Source organism: Phyllobates terribilis, unplaced genomic scaffold (assembly GCF_046119375.1).
Source record: "Phyllobates terribilis strain yellow unplaced genomic scaffold, ASM4611937v1 Scaffold_11__3_contigs__length_659146591, whole genome shotgun sequence".
Taxonomy (NCBI): domain Eukaryota; kingdom Metazoa; phylum Chordata; class Amphibia; order Anura; family Dendrobatidae; genus Phyllobates; species Phyllobates terribilis.
The window spans coordinates 200,173,053-200,195,116 of record NW_027362771.1 but is presented as its reverse complement, the minus strand read 5'-3'; positions in this window follow the sequence as shown (position 1 = coordinate 200,195,116).

Below are 22,064 nucleotides of genomic sequence, written 5' to 3'. Positions count from 1 at the left end.
CACTAGCATCCACACAGGGTCCAGGCTCTGCCTTTCAGGCACCAGGCTTCACTCGGCCTCACTAGGCCTCACACGGTCGGTGTCCCACACACACGGGAACAGGCCTTACGCCTCTCTCACAGAACACATCTGTCTCCCATCAAGCAGGGTTTATATATGCATCCCGTGCACACACACACATACTGACAGGACCATGCTGATGTCACAGTCATGTGATCAGACAGACATTCTGTGCTCGTAGGACCTGTGCTATGTCACAGTCATGTGACCAGTCACCTGAGGAGGAAGGTACATGGTCAGGTAAAACACATCCTGGACCATTACCGTAATGCCAGCAAGTCGCTGCATTACAAAATATAGAGACTAAAAAGACCCAAGCCACGCAAACCAAAAACACCACCTCAGACCTAGCTCTCTAAAAGGCCATCAAGGGGTTTCTCGTACCTCCTGAGGAACCAGAGGGGAGGCCGCAACTGAAAGTGTGCCGGAAGATACAAAACCCAGGGTGAGAAAATTAAAACATGTTCATATAGGGTGGAGAGGGTAAGCTAAGGAGAGCCAAAAGAAAACGGAAAAAGTAGAACCTTCAGAAACCTAAAGAGGTGAAAGTAAGAGGAACTGGGAAGGAAAACAAACAGAATCACTGCAGAAATTCAACTAGTGTTTACTGTGCAATGTAAACCCCTTAGTTGAAGGGCTGGAACTCCTAAACCCAAGTCCACCTAGAGGAATAGCCAGCAAGGTAGAGCAGTGAAGGGTGAACATATAAAACCATCCAGAATTTGATAGGGCAAACCAAAATGGAAAATGAAAAACACCTTGAGAGGAGCAAACCAAGAAGGGGGAACAAAGACAATTGGAATCATCAGCATTTGGACAGGGATGAAAGGCAATAGCTCAGTAGACAGGGGAGCCGACTACGCAGCAGTAGGTCAGCGGATCGAATTCCCAAACTGAAGCCACGGCAGTTGTAACACTAAACGTTTGTGCTTCAACATATGTTGACAAATTCACACTGCTCAAGGATCTTTATTTATTTTGTAGGAATATTATTTTGAGAGCTCTAGATAATAAACCTGAATTGTTGCTTGAATCCTCCACTCCAGCTGACAGACAAGTCTTTATGGATTTGAAACACCTTTTATGGGAAAGAATCATATACAGGTAAGGGGCCTTTCCCATTCAAAGCACCCTCCACTGTCACTACTCCTTTCTGTTTCATACCCTCAGTACAAACATTTTTTGAGGTCATGAAGGCTGAGATCCAGTATCTAGCTCCTGATCCTTGCACGCACCAAAACCTTAGTGTATGGGATAGATGTGCTTTCAACCGACTTCAGAACAGTTAGACCTTTATTGTTAAGGATGCTAATAAGGGAGGGAATGTGGTCTTGTGGCCAAGGGAAATTAATATAAACCCCTTAAAGGGGTATTTCCATCTCCAATATCCTATCCCAATATGTAGTAGGTGTAATAATAATAATATTAGTAAATACCTCCAATTAGAAATGTAGTATAGTTTTTCTGATTTGCTATGTCTCTTTCCTTATGTGCAGGCATTGCAGGACCTTAGGTATCCGACCATGGATATAGTGATAGTTAGCTAGTGGTCGTAACCATGGATACCTAAGGTCCTTCAATGCCTGCACATAAGGAAAGAGACATAGCGAATCAGAAAAACGATACTACATTTATAATTGGAGGTATTTGCTAATATTATTATTATTACAATTACTACATACTGGGATAGGATCTTGGAGATGGGACTACCCCTTTAGGACGGAGCCAATTATGTCCTTAATAACCAGGCCAAATTTTACAATTCTGACCAGTGTTACTTTATGAGGATTCTGAGACGTTTTTTTGTGACATATTGTACTTCATGATAGTGGTAAAATTTATTCAATATGACTTGTGTTTACTTGTGAAAAAAATGGAAATGTGACAAAATTTTAGAAAATTTTGCAATTTTCAAACTTTGAATTTTCATGCCCTTAAATCAGATGTCACACAAAATAGTTAATAAATAACATTTCCCATATGTCTACTTTACATCAGCACAATTTTCTAATTTTTTAAACAAAATTTTCTTTTGTTAGGAAGTTTTAAGGGTTAAAAGTTGACCAGCGATTTTTCATTTTTCCACAAAATTTACAAAACCATTTTTTTAAGGGACCACATCACATTTAACGTGACTTTGAGGGGTCTATATGACAGAAAATCCACAAAAGTGACACCATTCTAAAAACTTCACCCCTCAAGGTGCACAAAACCATATTCAGGAAGTTTATTAACCCTTCACGTGCTTCATAGAAACTGAAGCAATGTGGAAGGAAAAAATTAACATTTTACTTTTTTTCACAAAATGTTTACTTCAGAACCAATTTTTTTATTTTCACAAGGGTAGAGAGAGAAAATGGACCACAAAATTTGTTGTGCAATTTCTCCTGAGCACGCTGATACCCCATATGTGAGGGAAAACCACTGTTTGGGTACACGGCAGGGTTTGAAAGGAGCGCCATTTGACTTTTTGAATGTAAAATTTGCTTGAATAATTAGCAATGCCATGTTGTGTTTGGGGAGCCCCTGATGTGCCTAAACAGTGGAAACCCCCCACAAAGGACCCCATTTTAGAAACTAGACCCCTCAGGGAACTTATCTAGATATGTGGTGAGCACCTTGAACCTCCAGGTGTTTCACAGAAGTTTATAACGTAGTGCTGTGAAATTATGAAATCTAATTTTTTTCAGCAAAAATGTACTTTTAGCCCCAATTGTTTGATTTTCACAAGGGTAACAGGAGAAAATGGACCCCAAAAGTTGTTGTGCAATTGCTCCTGAGTACGGACATACCCCATATGTAGGGGAAAACTATTGTTTGGGCGCATGGCAGGGCTTGGAAAGGAAGGAGTGATGTTTGGAACGCAGATTTTGACGGAATGGTCTGCAGGTGTCATGTCGCGTTTGGAGAGCCCCTGATGTGCCTAAACAGTGGAAAACCCCAACAAGTTATCCCATTTTGGAAACTACACCCCTCAAGGATTTTATCCAGGGGTATAGTGAGCATTTTGAACCCACAGGTACCACACAGAATTTGATAATATTATGTCGTCATATTTTAATTTTTTTTCCCGAAAATGTAGTTTTAGCCCCAAATTTGTAATTTTTACAATGGATAATAGAAAAAAACGGACCCCATAATTTGTTATGCTATTTCTCCCGAATGCGATTATGCACCATATCTCATCAGAAATTACTGTTAGGCCACACGTCAGGGCTGAGAAGGAAGGAGCAGTACTTGACTTTTGGAGCACAGATTTTGGTAGAATAGTTTGTGGGCGACATTTGCGGAGCTCCAAAGGTGCCAGAACAGCAGAAAAAACCCAAAAGAGACCCCATTGTATAAATTACACATCTCAATGAATTCATCTACTGCTGCAGTGACTATTATGAAACATCCACGTCAGGCTTTATCCTGGAGAATTCCGAATATCTCAGTTTAGTGCCCATATATTGTGCCCCCATAAAGTATAGTGTCCCCATATATTGTAGCGTTCCCATACATTTCTCCTGGTGACACACACCTCATAAATTGTTAAGTGCACTCCCCACTACAATAATGGCAAACATGTGGCCACTTACAGAGGTTTAGACACAGTGGGGCATTTGGATTTGGGAACGCAGAATTCACTGGATTTTATTTGAGGGGGTGGGAGCTGTCGCTTTTCCAGAATCTTTGTTCTATCAGTAACATGGGACCCCCTATAGTTCCAGATGACGGACCTGAGAAGCGGCTTATTTTATATGGGATAAATTAGGGGTTTTATTGGTAACATTTTGGGGTACATAATTTTAGATTGTTTCCAGAATTAGACTGGATTGCCAGTCTACGCTCAGCATTTACGTCAGGGTTTCTGTGTAAATCCCACAAAAATGCGATTCAGACGAAACCACCAACGGAACCACCCACCATAATGAGGCAGATGGAGACACTTTGGAGTCTGTTTGACGTCTGCACCGGTGATCTCCATCTTTTTAGGCACACACAGATCTGTGGTCGTCCACACTTGTGCACTAAAATCATGGTACGCCGCTGGAACACAGACCAGTCCAAAGGGACTTCATCGGCCTCATAAGTGAGTGGCTCCATCTGGGTTTTTTGTCTGAATTGCGGTTTTGGTGAATTTGGCGAGCACAGGATAAACGTGAGCCGAGCCTTATTCCAATTTTTTTGGATCCAGAATGAAGAAATAAACAGTAGTACAAGAATAGTCCTTATTTTTATTTTTGCATCATTCACCGTGCATTATAAGTGATAAGACGGATTTATTTTTTGGGTCGGTACGATTATAGTGCTACCAGATTTATATCGGGTTTTTTTAGGTTTTGCTGCTATCACACAGTAAAAATGCCTTTTTTTTAATAAAAAGTAGTTATTTTCGTCTCCATATTCTGAAAGCTATAACTTTTTTATTTTTTGGTGAACAGCGCTGCATGAGGGCTTATTTTTTGCAGGACGAGTTGCAATTTTTGTGGTACCATTTTGAGGTGCATAGTAATTTTTTATCGCTTTTTATTCACATTTTTCAGACACAGAATGAACAAAGACCAGTAATTATTGTTTTTATTTTTTATTTTTTGCGCCATTCACAGAGCGGTAAAAGTGATAAGACCGGTTTGTTGGGTCGGTACGATTACAGCGATAACAGATTTATATATTTTTTTATGGTTTGCTATTTTTACACACTAAAAACAGTATTTTACAAAAAAGAATTTGATTTTGCATTGTTGCATTCTGAGAGCTTGCATCTCTTCAACAACTGTTAAGAGGAGACTTTGTGCAGCAGGCCTTCATGGTAAAATAGCTTCTAGGAAACCACTGCTAAGGACAGGCAACAAGCAGAAGAGACTTGTTTGGGCTAAAGAACACAAGGAATGGACATTAGACCAGTGGAAATCTGTGTTTTGGTCTGATCAGTCCAAATTTGAGATCTTTGGTTCCAACCACCATGTCTTTGTGCGACGCAGAAAAGGTGAACGGATGGACTCTACATGCCTGGTTCCCACTGTGAAGCATGGAGGAGGAGCTGTGATGGTGTGGGGGTGCTTTGCTGGTGACACTGTTGGGGATTTATTAAAAATTGAAGGCATACTGAACCAGCATGGCTACCACAGCATCTTGCAGTGGCATGCTATTCCATCCGGTTTGCGTTTAGTTGGACCATCATTTATTTTTCAAGAGGACAATGACCCCAAACACACCTCCAGGCTGTGTAATTGCTATTTGACCAACAAGGAGAGTGATGGTGTGCTACGCCAGATGACCTGGCCTCCACAGTCACCAGACCTGAACCCAATCGAGATGGTTTGGGGTGAGCTGGACCACAGAGTGAAGGCAAAAGGGCCAAAAAGTGCTAAGCATCTCTGGGAACTCCTTCAAGATTGTTGGAAGACCATTTCCAGTGACTACCTCTTGAAGCTCATCAAGAGAATGCCAAGAGTGTGCAAAGCAGTCATCAAAGCAAAAGGTGGCTACTTTGAAGAACCTAGAATATAAGAGATATTTTCAGTAGTTTCACACTTTTTTGTTAAGTATATAATTCCACATGTGTTAATTCATAGTTTTGATGCCTTCAGTGTGAATGTACAATTTTCATAGTCATGAAAATACAGAAAAATCTTTAAATGAGAAGGTGTGTCCAAACTTTTGGTCTGTACTGTATGCAGGTTAAAAAAAAAACCTACCATACCTACTTTCTACTTACTCCCTAAAGTCCATGAGAATTTGGAATGTCCACCTGGTAGACCAATTGTCTCGGGCATTGGCAGCTCATGTGAAAAGGCGTTCACATATATTGATTTTTATCTACAGCCTTTGGTGGTACAATTATTCTCATTCCTAAGGGATTCTATAAACTGCTATATGATGCCCTCCTGGTGACCATTGATTTAGAATCTCTAAATACAAATATTTCTCACAATGATGGTATCATGGCAGTTGCTTACTTCTTGAATACACAGGGAATCATATGCATGACTCCTTTTTTCTTGACCTGCTTCAGGTGTTTTGAGACAGAATTATTTTATTTTTGATTATTCTTTTTACCGACTGCTCTCTGGGACTGTGATGGGCGCATGCCTTCTTTCTCCAACTATTTTTTGGGCTGGTGGGAGGAGACACAAGTGTGCTCACCTATTTTTAAAAATCACATCTCCCATTGGTAACACTATATTGATGGTATTTTTTTCATTTGGACAGGTCCCCAACAGGATTGTGTTGAGTTTATTACGGCTCTTAATGACAATATATTGAACATACATCTTACGAAAAACATTTCTCCTTCTTCAGTTGATTTTCTCAACCTCAGATTTACCAACAAGGGCAATCATGTCTCCACCTGTTTGCACAGAAAACAACAGCAACCAATAGCTTATTACATTATCAAATTATCAAATTTTCTATCTGCACCAGCTGAAAAAAGCTATACCGATTCAACATTTTTAAGGCTAAAACTGTTTGGACCCAGATTAATTGAAAGAAGAGGCCAGATCTCTCAAAACACGGTTTCGTGATTGTGGCTATCATAAATCCAATATTTCTCAAGTGTAACGGTAGACTGTTGACAAGTCACGTATCTCTTTGTTAAATCCTTTGCCCCGGCCAGAGGATAATCACCTTAGATTTATCACGACTTACAACAACGAGTAGGGCTCCATCTATAGCATCTTTCAAAGACATTGGAATATACTTAAAACGGACAATAAGATTTCTTCTCTTTTACCTGATACACCTCTTCTCACTGCCAGTCGCGCACCTAACTTGTGTGATTGTTTGGTCAGGAGCCACTACACCAGACTGATCACCGGAACACACACGGGCTCCCATATCAGGGGCTCTTTCAATGCAGGGAATGTAATGTTTGTCATTTCATGGGATCTAATACAATTTTCTTTATTCCGATTGGCCAAAAATGTTACACTCTCCATGACTATATCAATGAAAAAAGGCTTAAAGTTATCTATGCTTTACTGGGTCCTTGCTCCAAGGTTTATGTTGGACAAACGTCACAAACTATACAGAAAGGTTCAGCAACATATTTCTAACATTAATTTAGCCTAAGAAGATCTCAACAAGGGTAAATCTTTATCTAGTGTGGCTTCTCATTTTTTTAAATTTTCATGCTTGCAAAACACATGGTTTACGTGTTACAGGTTTACAAAGTATCCAAGCAAATGTCTGACGTTGTGAACATCAGAGTGAATTATTGCGACTGTAGTCCAGGTAGATCTTCAATCTAGATTTAGTAGCTCCGAGGGGTATTAATGAAGATTTGTCTTTTATTGGTTTCCTTACTAAACAGTGAATATCTATTTCAATTTAATGTTAATATTGCATAATATAATCTTTATTTGTAATTTTTTTTAAATTATTTATATTTTCTTCACAACTCATATACACTTATTTCATTAATTTATCCTTACCATTTTCACATATTACACATTTCACACTGTCACCCCATTACATTTCACATACACTTGCTTTAACCGCTTCCAGACCGCCCACTGTACATAAACGTCGGCGCTGCCTGGGCTCTGTGCAGCGCCGACATTTATGAACGGTCGGTGGTCCCACAGCCCTCAGGACCCCCAGGGTCCTGCAAGCGCTACGGGTGCGGTGCAGAGCGACAGCTCTGAAAGGGACATCATCGGGACCTGATTGGATCAGGTCCAAATGATGTTAACCCTTTGCTATCTTCTATATTCCACGATCTATAGTGATCGCGGAATTTAGAAGATAGTGAGAGGAGAGGGGGTCGTCCACTTACCTCTCCGACGGCCCCCTGATGTCTGAGAGGACCTGCCGTTGTCATGGCAGCCGGAGGTCACATGACTGCCTCCGGATCTGCCATATATGGTGTCCTGCTAGACTCAACCTGTGTCTATTGCATTGCATGAGAACAGTGATTTGAAAAATAAAAATTAATGTCCCATACAAGGACTAAGTAAAAATGTAAAAAAAAGTTTAAAAATTGTTGTCAAACTGTTAAAAAAAATCACAAAATAAATAAAAATAAATAAATAAATTATTAAACCAATAAATCCGTATATTTATGCAAAAACAAAAAAAAGTACACATATTTGGTATCGCCGCGTCCGAAACAACCCGATCTATAAAACTGTCACAGTAATTAACTCCTTCTGTCCACACCGTAATAAAAATAAATAAAAAACGGAGCAAAAAACTATGCTTTTTCATCATATCGCCAAACAAAAAGTGGAAAAAAATGCGATCAAAAAGCAAAATGGAAATAAAAATGGTACCGCTGAAAATATAATCTTCTTCCGCAAAAAAAAGCCGCCATACAGCTCCATCAGCCGAAAAATAAAAAAGCGATGCAAAAAAAATATTTTTTCAATAAAATTGGTTTATTGTGTAAAAGCGCCAAAACATAAAAAAATATACAGTAAGTGTAGTATCGCTGTAAACGTACTGACCCGAAGAATAATGCTGCCTTATTACTTTTACCACACGCAGAACGGCATAAAAAAAAACCTCAAAAAACAATTCCTGAATTGTTGGTTTTTGTTAATTTTACCTCCCAAAAAATGGAATAGAAAGCGATCAAAAAATGTCACGTACCCAAAAATAGTACCAATAAAAATGTCAACTCTTCCCGCAAAAAACAAGCCATCACATGACTCTGTCGGCCGAAATATGTAAAAATTATAGCTCTCAAAATATGGCGATGCAAAAACTAGATTTTGCAAAAAAAGGGTCTTTTAGTGTGTGACAGCTGTCAGTCATAAAAACCCGATATAAATCTGGTATCTCAGTTTTTTTAGGCGTGCATAAAAGTGCGGTTGGCCACAGTTTTGTGCACTTCTGAAAAAAAGGACACCGCTAAACAGAGGCCAGACGGAGTCCAGAGTAACTCTGCTGCTTCATTACAGTGAATGGATCCCGCAGGGGTTTCATCTGAATTGCATCACTTGGAAATTTAGATGGAAACCCCGATGTAAGTGCTCAGCCTAGAGCGCCGGATAAATGTTACGTAAAATGTTCCCAATAAAAGCTTCGACTCAGTCCTCAAAAAAAGCTAGTCCCCACTCAAGTCCGTTATCTGTTAAAAATATAAGGGACTTCCAAGTTACTGGTAGCAGAAAGGCTCTGGAAAAGCGAAATGGCCCTTGCCCCCCAAAAGAAATTCAGAAAATTTTGTGCTCCCAAATCCAAATGCCTATTCCACAATAATTTGTTCTCCAATTGTCAAATAGCGCTCCGTCCCTCCAAGATCTCGCCGTATGGCTAAGCGGTACGATACAGCCACATATGGGGTATTGCCACTTTTAGAAGAAATTGTGTGACACATTTCAGCACTATTTTTACCCATTGCCCTGTGTGAAAATGTAAAATCTGAGGGTAAAACATTTTTTTGTGGTAAAAATATAATTATGTTTTCTTCACTGCCCAATGGTATAAATTTAAAAATTAAAAAATACTCACTACTTCCCTAGATGAATTCCTTGAGAGGTGTAGTTTACAAAATGGGGTCACTTGTGGGGGTTTCTGCTGTTTCGGCATGTCAGCGACTCTTCAAATGTGACATGGTGTCTGCAACCTATCCCAGCCAACATAGCGCTCCTTTCTCTTCCGAACCCTGCCGTACACCAAAGCAGTGGTTTTCCCCCACATATGGGGTATCGGCGTACTCAGGAGAAATTGCACAGCAAATTTCATGGTGCAATTTCTCCTGTTACCCTTATGATAATGCAAAATTAGGGGATGAAAAACATTTTTGTGGGAAAAATGTGAACATTTTATTTTTACGGCTCAATATTATAAACTTCTGTGAAGCACCTGGGGGTGCAAGGTGCTCACCACACATCTAGATAAGTTCCCTAAGGGGTGTAGTTTCCAAAATGGTGTCACTTGTGGGGGGTTTCCACTGTTTAGGCACATTAGGGGCTCCCCAAATGCGACATGGCGTCCGCTAATTATTCAAACAAATTTTACATTCAAAAAGTCAAATGGCGCTCCTTCCCTTCCGAACCCTGCAGTGTACCCAAATAGTGGTTTTCCCCCACATATGGGGTATCGTCATTATCAGGTGAAATTGCACAACAAATTTCATGGTGCAATTTCTCCTGTTACCCTTATGATAATGCAAAATTAGGGGATGAAAAATATTTTTTGTGGGAAAAATGTGAAAATTTTATTTTTACGGCTCAATATTATAAACTTCTGTGAAGCACCTGGGGGAGCAAGGTGCTCACCACACATCTAGATAAGTTCCCTAAGGGGTGTAGTTTCCAAAATGGTGTCACTTGTGGGGGGTTTCCACTGTTTAGGCACATCAGGGGCTCTCCAAATGCAACATGGAGTCCGCTAATTATTCAAGCTAATTTTACATTCAAAAAGTCAAATGGCGCTCCTTCCCTTCCGAACCCTGCAGTGCGCCCAAACAGTAGTTTTCCCTCACATATGGGGTATCAGCGCGCTCATGAGAAATTGCACTACAAATTGTGTAGTCCATTTTTTCCTGTTACCCTTGTGAAAATAAAAAAATTGGGTCTAAAGTAACATATTTTGAAAAAAAGTTAAATGTTCATTGTTTTCTTCCACATTCCAATAATTCCTGTGAAACACCTGAAGGGTTATTAAACTTCTTGAATGTGGTTTTGAGCACCTTGAGGGGTGCAGTTTTTAGAATGGTGTCACTTTTGGGTATTTTCTGTCATAAAGGCCCCTCAAAGTCACTTAAAATAAGATGTGGTCCCTAAAAAATGTTTTTGTAAATTTTGTTGGAAAAATGAGAAATCGCTGGTCAACTTTTAACCCTTATAGCTTTCTAACAAAAAATTTTTGGTTCCAAAATTGTGCTGATGTAAAGTAGACACGTGGGAAATGTTATTTATTAACTATTTTGTGTGACATATCTCTCTGATTTAAGGGCATGAAAATTCAAAGTTTGAAAATTACAACATTTTCAAAATTTTCACCAAATTTCCGATTTTTTCACAAATAACTGCAAGTGATATCGAAGAAATTTTACCACTATCATGAATTACAATATATCACGAAAAAACAATATCAGAATCAGGGGAATCCGTTGAAGCGTTCCAGAGTAATTACTATAATATAGTGACAGTGGTCAGAATTGAAAAAATTGGCCTGGTCACGAAGGCAAAAACAGGCTCTGGCGCGAAGTGGTTAATAATTTTTTACAGTCACACTTACCTTATTAGATCTAATACTTTTTCATTCATCATTTTCAACCCACATTTTATCATATTTTATGCATATATTTTTTATTGATATTATGGTATTGTAACATCCCTGGCGGCGTGCTTGCATGGTGCACCACCTCCCACCACGCAAGACCACAATCTTACCTGTCAGTCCATGCTGCACTCTTTGCTCCAGTACCTGCTCTGTCCATGTCTCTTGTCTGATTGCTTAGGGCGTCGGTGAGGCTTTCTGCTTGTTTCTTATAGTTACTGTGTGCACAATCCTAATGCATCCCCAGCCTATTGCTGTGAATCACTGGATACCTAAACCCCCTCCACCCAGTAGGAGGGGCCTGAGCAACACTTTCCTTCAGTTGTGCCTTGCAACTGAGGTGCCAGGTCCTGTCCTGTATTTTGCCTGTTATCTGTACCTTTGACTCCTAGTCTGGTTCCGCCACCCTGGGGGCTGTATACCCAGGCCCGTTATCTGTATCTGTGACTTCTAGTCTGTTTCCGCCACCCTGGGGGCTGAGTTCCCAGGCTCGTTCCTGTATCTTGTTCCTGTCTGAACAGTGTCCTAGTCCGTTACTTGTTTGTCTCTATGTCCGTACCTTCCCTTTTCCTGCAGTGTCTGAACCTGCACCTAACTCCAACTCGTTGTCTCTGTACTTCTGTTTGTGAGTTTAGTGTCCACTCGCTACTTCATTGTAAGTACCTTGTGTGTATCTGGTTCTGCTTGTCCCTCTTCCCTGCCTCCGTATCTACCTCCTGTGTTCTAACTATCTTCCTGTATTTTCCAGTCTGTTCCATGTGAACAGAGCCCTGTCCTGTCTGCCTGCTCCTTCTGCTCTGTTCTGCTCCGCTTGCTCACCGCACCGGCGGTTTTGCTCTGCTTCCTCACCGCACCTGCGGTTTCGCTCTGCTCTGCTTGCTCACCGCACCTGCGGTTTCGCTCTGCTTGCTCACCGCACCTGCAGTTTTGCTCTGCTTGCTCACCGCACCTGCGGTTTCGCTCTGCTTGCTCACCGCACCTGCGGTTTCGCTCTGCTCTGCTTGCTCACTGCACCTGCGGTTTCGCTCTGCTCTGCTTGCTCACCGCACCTGCGGTTCCGCTCTGCTCTGCTTGCTCACCGCACCTGCGGTTTTGCTTCACTCTGCTTGCTCACCGCACCTGTGGTTTCGCTCTGCTCTGCTTGCTCACCGCACCTGCGGATCCGCTCTGCTTGCTCACTGCACCTGCGGTTTCGCTCTGCCCCGCTTGTCCACCGCATCTGCGGCTTCGCTCTGCTCCGCTTGTCCACCGCACCTGCGGTTCAGCTCTGATTGTCCACTGCACCTGCGGCTCGGTTCCTGTATCTCAGTCTGTACTGGTCCCTATCAAGCCTGCGCTCCTACCTGCTAGTATCTGCCTGTCTGCATGCCAACCGTGCATGCCAGTACCCCCCTGTCGGCATACCAGCCGCGCCTGCCAGTACCCACCTGTCTGCATACCAGCCGTGCCTGCCAATACCCACCTGTCTGTATGCCAGCCTAACCTGCCTGTTCCTGCATTCCCCGGTGTGGTCAATAGCTGTGACCGGGGTCTGACCTGCAGTAGCACCTAGTCCCTCTACCTCCCTGGTTCACGGAGTCGACTGAGCCGCCGTGCGACCTTGGTCGGACCGGGTTGATACTTAGTTATGCCCCTCCAGGCACTCCTCGGTTCATGGTCCAGTGGGATCAGTAATCACGCTCACGCCAGTCTGGCCGGGCGCGTGCGTAACAGGTATGTCATGTTGGACATATACGTGTGTAAATATATAAATATATTTACATACACTGCTCAAAAAATAAAGGGAACACTTAAACAACAGAATATAACTCCAAGTAAATCAAACTTCTGTGAAATCAAACTGTCCACTTAGGAAGCAACACTGATTGACAATCAATTTCACATGCTGTTGTGCAAATGGAATAGACAATAGCTGGAAATTATTGGCAATTATCAAGACACACTCAATAAAGGAGTGTTTCTGCAGGTGGGGACCACAGACCACATCTCAGTACCAATGCTTTCTGGCTGATGTTTTGGTCACTTTTGAATGTTGGTTGTGCTTTCACACTCGGGGTAGCATGAGACGGACTCTACAACCCACAGACGTTGCTCAGTTAGTGCAGCTCATCCAGTGCGAGCTGTGGCAAGAAGGTTTGCTGTGTCTGTCAGCGTAGTGTCCAGAGGCTGGAGGCGCTACCAGGAGACAGGTCAGTACACCAGGAGAGTGGGGGGGCCCTAGGAGGGCAACAACCCAGCAGCAGGACCGCTACCTTTGCCTTTGTGCAAGGAGGAACAGGAGGATCTCTGCCAGAGCCCTGCAAAGTGACCTCCAGCAGGCCACAAATGGGCACATGTCTGCACAAACGGTTAGAAACCGACTCCATGAGGGTGGTATGAGGGCCCGACATCCACAGATGGGGGTTGTGCTCACAGCCCAACACCGTGCAGGACGCTTGGCATTTGCCACAGAACACCAGGATTGGCAAAGTCGCCACTGGCGCCCTGTGCTCTTCACAGATGAAAGCAGGTTCACACTGAGCACATGTGACAGACGTGACAGAATATGGAGACGCCGTGGAGAGCGATCTGCTGCCTGCAACATCCTTCAGCATGACCGGTTTGGCCGTGGGTCAGTAATGGTGTGGGGTGGCATTTCTTTGGAGGGCCGCACAGCCCTCCATGTGCTCGCCAGAGGTAGCCTGACTGCCATTAGGTACCGAGATGAGATCCTCAGACCCCTTGTGAGACCATATGCTGGTGCAGTTGGCCCTGTTTTCCTTCTAATGCAGGACAATGCCAGACCTCCTGTGGCTGGAGTGTGTCAGCAGTTCCTGCAAGATGAAGGCATTGTAGCTATGGACTGGCCCGCCCATTCCCCAGACCTGAATTCGATTGAGCACATCTGGGACATCATGTCTTTCTCCATCCACCAATGTCATGTTGCACCACAGACTGTCCAGGAGTTGGCGGATGCTTTAGTCCAGGTCTGGGAGGAGATCCCACAGGAGACCATCCACAACCTCATCAGGAGCATGCCCAGGTGTTGTAGGGAGGTCATACAGGCACGTGGAGGCCACACACAATACTGAGCCTCATTTTGACTTGTTTTAAGGACATTACATCAAAGTTGAATCAGCCTGTAGTGTATTTTTCCACTTTAATTTTGGGGGTGACTCCAAATCCAGGCCTCCATTGGTTAATAAATTTGATTTCCATTGATGATTTTTGTGTGATTTTGTTGTCAGCACATTCAACTTTGTACAGAACAAAGTATTCAATGAGAATATTTCATTCATTCAGATCTAGGATGTGCTATTTGAGTGTTCCCTTTATTTTTTTGAGCAGTGTATATATACAGTCATTGCCGAAAGTGTTGGCAGTAAAGATTGGCGAACTCGAACAGTAAAGTTCAGGGTCCGTACCGAACACCTGGTGTTCGGGCACGGAACTCGAACACAGACTTCTTCAGGAAGTCCGTATTACCATTTAGGGTCAGCACCCCGAATATACGGTGTTTCCTGAGCTGTCATGTATGTGACACCAAGGGAAACATGGGCTCTGATCGGTGGTAAGATCGTTACCGCCGGTCAGAGCGCTGCGGTTCCCATGCTGTCAGATGACAGCGTGAGCCCGCAGCTGTGACCCACGGTAAAAAGCTTACTGCTGGTCACAGGCGTTGGCTGATGAGAGACTACTACAGTGAAGGTACCCAGTGCCAGAGGCAGCAAAATAACCCCAAAACATCTTTGAATTTCCACAATACTGTAGGTACTGTGTTCTTTCCTTTTTAGGCCTCATTCCGTATTAGGTAATGTTCTTTTCTTTGTAGGTCTCATTCCGTTTTTGGTAAAGAGTAGAATCATGTGCTTTACCAAAAAGCTGTATTTTGGTCTCATTTATTCACAAGACGCTTTCTCATAAGGATTTTGGCTTACTCAAGTACATTCTGGCAAACTGCAGTCTAGCTATTTTATGTCTCTGTGTCCGCAATGGGGTCTTCTGGGGTCTCCTACCATAGCGTTTCATTCAAATGTCAATGTATACTTTGCGCTGACACTGATGCACTCTGAGCCTGCAGGACAGCTTGAATTTCTTTGGAACTTGATTGGGGCTGCTTATCCACCATCCGGACGATCATGCATTGCAACCTTTCATCAATTTTTTCTGTCATCCACTTCCAGGGAGATTAGCTACAGTGCCATGGATTGTAAACTGCTTGATTATGTTGTGCACCGTGGACAAAGGAACATCAAGATCTCTGGAGATGGATTGTAACCTTCAGATGTTGATATTTTTCAACAATTTTGGTTCTCAAGCCCTCAGACAGTTCTCTTTCTGTTCTCCATGCTTAGTGTGGCACACACTATGCAAAGATTGAGTTGACTTCTTCCCTTTTTATCTGGTTTCTGCAGTGATTTTCATATTGCCCACACCTGTTACTTGCCACAAGTGAGTTTGAACGAGCATCATATGCTTGAAACAAAGTTGTTTACCCACAATTTTGGAAAGGTGCCAATAATTTTGTCCGGCCCATTTTTGGGGTTATGTTTAAAATTATGTCCAATTTGCCTTTTTGGTCTGTTTTTTTTTTGTGTCGTTCCAATGCACACAAAGAAAATAAACATGTGTATAACAAAACATGTGTAATTGCAATAATTTTCTGGGAAAAATACTTCATTTTCTGGAACAATTTCAAGGGTGACAACACTTTCAGCCATGACTATATAATTTCATCTTTTTGAATTACATATTTTTAAGTATTCTACCAAAAACCACAAGGTTGAACAGATACATAGTGACCGGATCATATAAGGTCAAGAATAAGTCCTAATTGACCCTGAAAGCAACTCCATGGAAGAACATATAGTATACAGAGAACAATTGGAATCTAAGATGCTTCAAGTATAACAAAATTTTATTTATAAAACATAACACATAGACAGTAATAAAAGATGATCACAGACAGTGAACAGGGCTGGCACATACAACTGGTGCACAAGCAGTTAAATGTATGAAACCCACATTAATGCCAGTGTGAGCACAATAGCAACCACATGGGTCCATGTATGGCTGAATCAGACTTAGAAATGACAGTGTGTTGGAAACCACAGCAAATGAAGTGCAATAGTGCACTTGAAATCAAGTGAAGCTGTACACCTAAGAGCGAAATGCGCGTAGGGGATCCAAGGGGGTTCCTGTTCTTGGGCTGGCCTTGCTTTTGGTGCCCTAGTTTTGGCATGTTCTGCCTTTTATCATTCTGATTTCAAGTGCACTATTGCATTTTATTTGCTGTGTTTTGCAACACACTGTTGTTATGTAGGACTGCCGTCACTGTCATTTCTAGGTCTGATTCAGCCATATATGTGGGTTTCAGACACTTAGTTGCTTGTGCACCAGTAGTATGTGTCAACTCTGATCACTGTCTGTGATCATCTTTTATTATTGTCTGTGTGTTATGTTTTATAAATGTGTATTAATAAAATGTTGTTATACTTTAAACATTTAGACTCAAATTGTTCTCCTCTGTATACTACATATTTTTAAGGTATTTATTATATGTATTTAGCTATTTATTTATATTTTGTGGATTAATTGTCTTTCCCTTCTTTAAGTAATTTAGAATCTTATACATGTAAGATCATGTCATGACATTCAATAACTTGATTAACACATAATTTGTGTAGTAATGTCCATAAATCTTTTTATTCATTTTTTGTTTCTTTATTCACTTCCCTTTTGCACGGTTTTGCGCACTTGCACTTTGCTCTATTCACTTATTGAATTATACTTGTTCTTTATTTTTTTCAGATTTGAATATAATTGTTGAATTGATTCTGTTTTTTATATATTTATTTTCATTATTATTTGATGTCTTCATTTTTTGCACATATCTATCCTCATCCCGTTTTCTTTATATTCTGTGTGAATGTGTGTTATTCATTTATATAATAGATTCATATATCCCCTCCATTAGCATAATGCTTAGTTCATTCTGTAATTCATTACATGCTTCTTCCCTGGTACGCATTTGTTATCCTACATTCTGGCGGTGAAACGCACACATCACTTTTGGTTTTAGTAGTACGCATGGGTAATTTCCGGTCATGGTCATTTCCAGATTAGTGGAATGCATGGGTCATATCCGGGTTCAGTCCCTTGCGCATGCAACATGGATACCCGCTGGCTCCATACTTTGGGCACATATCCAGGTGACACACAGGTGTAGTTTATTATTTGCAAAATGTTCTTTTGTATATCAGTATAATTCACTGTACAGAGTACCCGACAAAGCTACAGTTGTCTAGCGATACGCGTGGGGATCTTTGTCTTACCAGGCCGCTTATTTATTCATTCTGTGTGGCTATTCTGTTTAACTCATATGGTGGTAGGTTTTTCCTTTGGCCATATTTGCTTATATTGGTCTTTTTCCCTTTCCTACCCAAAGAAGGAGTATATTTATTGTTCTGTGAATACATGTTTTGCAACTCTATCATTTTGTTGTGACCTTTGCATTTTGCCCCACTTCCATTCATGATTGTTTATCATGTTTTGGATTTGCCTGGTAGGGGGTTATTTTCTGTTATTTGTTCATTCTTGCACTCTTTTTAGATGTTTTTTTTTTTAAAAAGTCTCCCTTGTTTCTTTCAATAAACTTTATACATTTACACTTTAATATTTAGTGTTCACTATACAATTTTTCTGTGCAACTTTTCTTTTGCACAGTTATAGTAGCACCCTTATTTTACTTTTGCTGTTCCCACTCTCCCTAGTTTTTCTCTACTTGTCTCTCAGATCCTTACACTTGCTAACTTTTTCTGCTTCCACAAAATCAACTTCAAGAGCTGAATGTTCACTGACCAATATGACCCACCCTTTGACGGGTAACAAAATAATGTTATTCATTTTATTCACCTGTCAGTGATTTTAATGTTATGGTGATGGATCTGTTTGTGTATGTGTAATATATGTACTGTATATGGTTTATTATATTTATCTATATTAGTATTTCATATTTTTAGACAATATCTACAAAACAGAATAGAGGTATAAATGTAATGAGAACACAAAACAGTTTCCTGGAGGATTGTTTTCTAGCACCAACATTTGTTATCTACAACTTAATGGTAGTTAATAGATAATTTGCTAACAATAAAGCTGGGACTGATTGAAGGGGTTGCTGGGATCCAGCACTACTGCTCTGGTCATCTCTGTCAGTCCTACAGTAATGACTTCACATTCATCATTTAAGTGTTAGGGCTGATTAGACCAGGGGTCTCAATCTCGGCTAAGTATATGGGCCGCACATAAAAAAAAAAAGTGAATTTGAAGGGCCGCATTCTTTGCAGGATGATATGAATTTTTTAATGATACCATATTGTTTTTTTCTATACATCTTTTGGATCATTTTTTGAACAATTTTGACTTTATGTTATTCTTTTACATGGCATTCATTTTATGGGCTAAGATACAGTTTCATAGTTTTTACTAGTTTACAGATTTTACAATTTTTATTTCTTTTTGGTCCCCTAATTGGCCAAATACAGTGATTTTTTTTCTTACAATTTTCACCATATAGTAATTCTGACCAACTTCTTATAGTAATGTCCCTATCTTGTAGTAGTTTCCCCATCTCATGGTAATGTTCCCATCCTTGCTGCATCTTGTAGTAATGTCCCCAATCTTGTACTAATGAATGGGCCCCATCCTGGTACCCATCTTGTAGTAATGGGCCCCATTCTGGTCGCCATCTTGCCGTAATGTATCCCATCTTGTACTAATGTACATCCTGGTCTCAATCTTGTGGTAATGGCCCATGCTGGTCCCTAACTTGTAGAACATTCAACTGAAAAGAATCACAGACTTCAGAATCATTACGGGGGCTCCGATGCCTGCGGGCAGAATCAAGCAGCCTCAGGCGCCGCATGCGGCCCTCGTGTTTGAGACCCCTGGATTAGACAGTGTTGGACTGTGTAGGAACACGCCCCTTTGGCACGAAGTTTGTAACATTAAGTTGTTAGGAATATGATGTGTCCAGCAGAGAACAGCACAAAGCAAAGTTATTAGAAATGAGACATCTGGAAAGCGGACAGATCTTCTTTAACAATTTTGATATTTTATCAAGCTTATTACGAACAATTCATGTAAAAGGGAACCTGACACCAGCATTTCACCACCCCCCCCCCCCCCCAAAAGAAACCAACTCTTTATATGTGCATGTAGCTGTTTCAAACACAAGTCCAGTAACTCCTTTCCTCCATTACAGAGGAAGCGTTTGAGCTGATATGCAAATTCAGCTGAAGAGCTATTTGTAGATCTGAAGCCTGTATAACAAACTCTTTCCCAGAGCCACTTCTGTTTGACTGACAGCCTCGATGTTGTGTGACTTCAAGCAAATGAGCTGTCAGTCAAGCAGATGGAGGCGCTGGGCAGGAAATAGAGCTGGAGTGACTGACGTTTCATATATAGACTCATTTGCATATCAATTTCTCAGTAATGGGGGAATGGACTGGCCATGTAAAGTTATTGCTGGACTAGTCTTTGAAAAAGCTACATGCACATTTAAAGAGTTTGGGGTGTGAAATCTGCCAATAGATTACCTTTAACATAACTTTACAGTACCATTACAGGGGGGAGGGGTGGGGTGTAATTCTGTTGAATTATTGGATACAAAAATATTTTTCTTCATGAGCTTTACATTATTCCAAATGGTACAGTTACTGCTAATATTCATCTTCGCAGTTGTACAAGATTTTTTAAAAAATACACTCCTGCTCCCTACTCTACTAATGCACTGTCATTCCAATGGTCTCAGCAGTGTTTGTTAGGGATCGTTCACACAACTGTATTTTCTGTCCAAATGCTGTCCGTGAAAAAAGAAAGATAGCACTTGGACCAATGTTATTCAAAAGGGGCAGTTCAGATGAGCAATTTTTCTCACTGCATGTTAAAAAAATAAATAAAAAAAACGCAGAATAGTTTCTCCTGTAAATCAAATTAGACTCAACCATTTAAGTCTATGGGTGCGCAAAAAAAAAAAAAAAAAAAAGGATACCGTATGGAGCCACAGTATAGCATTCGACTTTTAGGGATGCATTGCAATTCTGTAACTTAGCAAACTGTAGATTGTCCTGTAAAAGATTAACAGCTGTTGCTGTAAAAAAAACGGATTCCATACAGACTGCACACGGATGACTAGTCAGAAAAAAAATCGTTCCATTGTTCTGGATGAAACTATGAACAATTCTTTTATACGCTTGTGTGAACCTACCCTTAGGGTGTGTTCAAGTTGAGAAATTTTTGCTGAATTTCAAAATGTGGGAGAGGAATTTAGGTTCTATTTCTTTTTTGGCTTACAAATATTGATGGAAAGCACTGCTTTGTGAAAGTGAACCTAAACTGTAAACTAGCCTTACTACAATAAAGCAGTAGCTAAATTTAGATAAATGACTTGAACTGAGGGAGTGCTTAGCACAGGGGTCCTCAAACTTTTTAAACAGGGGGCCAGTTCACGGTCCCTCAGACCATTGGAGGGCCGGAATATAGTTTTTAAAAAAAACTATGAACAAATTCCTATGCACACTGCACATATCTTATTTTGTAGTAAAAAAAACAATACAGGAACAAATACAATATTTAAAATGAAGAACAAGTAAAGTTAAATCAACCGGTATTTCAATAGGTAGGTAACTGTACCCAATAGGCAGCATAGGTCCTCAATAAGCAGGTAAATATCCCAAATAGGCAGGTAAATGTCCCCAATAGGCAGGTAAATGTACCCAATAGGCAGCATAGGCCCCCAATAGGCAGGTAAATGTCCCCAATAGGCAGCATAGGTCCTCAATGGGCAGGTAAATGTTCCCAATAGGCAGGCTGTTTCCCCCTTATGCAGGCTGTTCCACCCCTTATAATGCCCCATGCAGGCTGTTCCCCCCTTATAGTGCCCCATGCTGGATGCCACCGCCCATATAATGCCCCATGCAGCATGTCACCCCCCCCATATAATGCCCCATGCAGCATGTCACCCCCCCATATAATGCCCCATGCAGCATGTCACGCCCCCATATAATGCCACATGCAGGATGTCACCCCCCCATATAATGCCAAATGCAGGATGTCACCCCCCCATATTATACCCCTTGCAGGATGTAACCTCCCCATATAATGACCTATGCCTCCATATATTAAAAAAAAAAAAAAATCCAATACTCACCTCACTTCTCACTCGCTGCTCTACTCTAGTCTGGACTCCAGCGTTGCGTCGTCGTCATCCCGCTCTGCGCTGCCTGTGATGGCACTCGGGAGGGCGCGGTGTAAAGACGTCACCACGCCCTCTGACCCGAGACGTCACAGGAAGCGCAGAGCAGGAAGACAGCGGATCTGCGGAGGCACGGGGAGAGGTAAGTATCCACCTGCCGGGGCCCTGAGCAAGCGGGGGAGAAGGGCGGGCAATGGCACCGCTCTCCTCTCCTCCGCCCATAGCCCAGCGGGCCGAATAAAAGTCCTCCGCGGGCCGTAGTTTGAGGACCCCTGGCTTAGCACCTTCCTATTCAGTTTGGGCAACCATTTTTAAGACATTTGGTCACATTTCAGTTTGCTTTCTGGTAGCTTTTCATTTGCTTACTGTCTGGATATAAATTGTTTGGCTTGGAATGGTTTGGTGTGTTGATGGAACAGAAGACAAGTGATTGACAGGCTAAACTGCTTTAGCTACTACAATAATAAGATTAGGTAGTAATGGGAAGAAATTATTCGCCTTTCCATCCTCCAATGGAACATTATCATTTAAATTCATACCAGTCAGT